Consider the following 2,951-nt stretch of genomic DNA (forward strand, 5'->3'; position numbering starts at 1 on the left):
CAAAAATCCCAGATGAAAACCTTTACATTATTCCCTACAAACCCTCAGAATCTCCTTTGAGTTATTAAATCTGGCTTAAATCTGACAATAGTTTAAACTAAACAGGACTGAAGGGACGAAGACTCAATGATGTCAGTAAAGTGGTAGCAACTGGAGCCAACACATCCCAAAAATCCCAGGTTAAAACCTGTGCATTATTCCCTACAAAATCTCCTTTGAGTTATTAATAATTCTTTGGTTTAAATTTAACAATAGTTTAAACCAAACAGGAGTGAAGGGATGAAGCTTCAATGATGTCAGGAAAGTGGCAGCAACTGGAGTGAACACATCTCAAAATCCCAGATTAAAACCTGTGCATGATTCCCTACAAACCCTCAGAATCTCCTTTGAGTTATTAAATCTGCCTTAAATCTGACAATAGTTTAAACTAAACAGGAGCAAAGGGACGAAGCTTCAATTTCTCCCAGTTTTCCCTCAAACCACAGGGAATTTTGGCCTCCCAGGTGTGGGGGAATCATATGACCTTCACCATAAACACCTCCAAATTGGTTTGAAAACCTGGGAGTTGGCTGCTCCCAAGGCAAACCTTAAATTCTCTGAGGCAAACCCAGGACATGCAGCAGCTCAACTCAAACTTGGAGGATTTAATTAAAGCCAAAGCCAAACAACATCCTGGAATAGGAGCCTGAAATCCTCCTTGCTCGTGGCAGGAGGCACATTCCAGCCCTGGATAAAGACCAGATTTCTCTGAATTAACCACTGAAGTCAAGATGAATTTTGGAGGCTCTGAGCTAATTAATCTAAGACGAATTTTGGAGGCTCTGAGGTAATTAATGTAAGATGAATTTTGGAGGCTCTGAGCACTGTAATCAATGCCTGCAATGTCTCGCCCCCGTGAAGAAGATGATGACAAGCTCTTCCTCCCCTGAGAGTCATTAATGACAAGGCTCATTTGCACTCATTAGCAAGGCTCTGTTTTGACACCTCTCTGTGTGATCCAACCCCACATTTCCTGCCAGGCTCATCCCATTATTGTTCAGGAAGAGCTGGAGGAGCAGTTTTCCTTCACCAGGGGGTTTTATCAGCACTTTGAGTAGATATTTCTGCCCACGTTGCAAAATTCAGCTGTGGGGTAACACCTCGGTTTGGTTGCATTTCCTGTGTCCCCAACCACTGCAAAGGCTGAAAATGTTGGTTTGAAGGAGATAAAAACATCCCAAGTGCAGCTGGGAAGAACTGGCAAAAAAGTCCCACAAAAACAAGCGAATAAAAGCAAAATTAAACAAAAAAACCTCAATGGTGACAACGAAATAATAATAAAAAAAACAAAGGAAAACGAAAAATAAACAGAATCTAAAAAACAAAGTACAAAAACCAACACAGAAAACAAGTAAATAATAATAAAAAACAAAAAAACCCCAATAACCAGAAAAACAATAATCAAAAAACCAAACTACAAAAAGCTACACAAAAAATAAGCAAATAACAAATAAAAACAAAACAAAAAAATAACCAGAAAACCCAAATAATCAAATAACCAGAAAAAAGGACAATTAAAAAATCAAACAACAAAAAGCTACACAGAAAACAAGCAAATAATAAATAAAAACAAAAAAATCCCAATAACTAGAAAAAACAAATTATCAAATAATCAGAAAAACAATAATCAAAAAATCAAACTACAAAAAGCTACACAAAAAACAAGCAAATAACAAATAAAACCAAAAAAAACCAATAACCAGAAAAACCAAATAATCAAAAAAAGAACTACAAAAAGCTACACAAAAAATAAGCAAATAACAAATAAAAACAAAACAAAAAAAATAACCAGAAAAACCAAATAATCAAATAACCAGAAAAAAGAACACTTCAAAAAAATAAAACTACAAAAAGCTACACAAAAAACAAGCAAATAAGAAATAAAAAAAATAAAAAAACCAATAACCAGAAAAACCCCAAACAAACAAAAAAAGAAGCAAAATAACAAATAAAAGAACCAAACAAAAAAACAAACAAAACACCAAAAAAAGCCCCAAAAAAACCCAAACAAAAGACCCAAATGAAAACAAACCAAAAACCCAAACAAAAAACAAAAAACAAAAAACCAAAAACAAACAAAACCCCCAAACATACAAAAAAACCCTAAAGGAAACCAAAAATTAAACAAAAACAAAAAAAACCCTACAAAAACCTACACAAAAAACAAGAAAATAACAAACAAAACCAAACAACCAAAAAACCCCCAATCAAACAAAAAAATCGGCAAAAATCCTAAATAAAAGAACCAAACAAAAAAATGAGCAAAAAAAGAACAAAAACAAACAAAAAAACACACAAAAAAAAGAAAAACAATCAAAAAAATCAAACAAAAAAGAAACAAAAAAACTAAACAAAACCCCTCAAACATAAAAAACTCAAAGCAAAACAAAAATTGAACAAAACCAGAAAACCAAACCACAAAACTCCACACAAAAAACAAGCAAATACCAAACAAAAACAAAAAAACCAATAACCAAAAAAACCCCAAGCAAATAAAAAACAAGGCAAAGAAACCAAATAAAAGAACCAAACAAAAAACAAAAAAACTAATAAGAACAAAAAAAACCCCAAAATACAAAAAAACCAAATGAAAAACAAACACAAAAAAACCCCAAAAAAACCCAAACCAAAAACCAAACAAAACAACCCAAACAAAAATAACAAACCAAAAATACCCAAACAAAACCCCCAAACATACAAAAAACCCTCAAAGCAAAACAAAAATTGAGCAGAACCATAAAACCAAACCACAAAACCCCACACAAAAACCATGCAAGAAGAAGGAAATAACAAACAAAACCAAAAAAACAACCACCCAAAAAACTCACAACCAAACAAAAAACCAAGCAAAAAAGTAAATAAAAGAACCAAACAATAAATAAAACAAAGAGAAACACCAAACAAAAAAAAAA

At 32.9% G+C, this 2,951-nt stretch overlaps 1 protein-coding gene across 3 annotated transcripts in view; it reads right to left on the reverse strand.

The window, feature by feature from the left end:
* Window positions 1–2,951, reverse strand: part of ALS2CL (ALS2 C-terminal like) — a 65,200-nt gene that overhangs the window by 15,092 nt on the left and 47,157 nt on the right. The window lies entirely within an intron of this gene.

Source organism: Corapipo altera, unplaced genomic scaffold (genome assembly GCF_003945725.1).
Source record: "Corapipo altera isolate COAL_440 unplaced genomic scaffold, ASM394572v1 126, whole genome shotgun sequence".
In the NCBI taxonomy this organism is placed as follows: Eukaryota; Metazoa; Chordata; class Aves; order Passeriformes; family Pipridae; genus Corapipo; species Corapipo altera.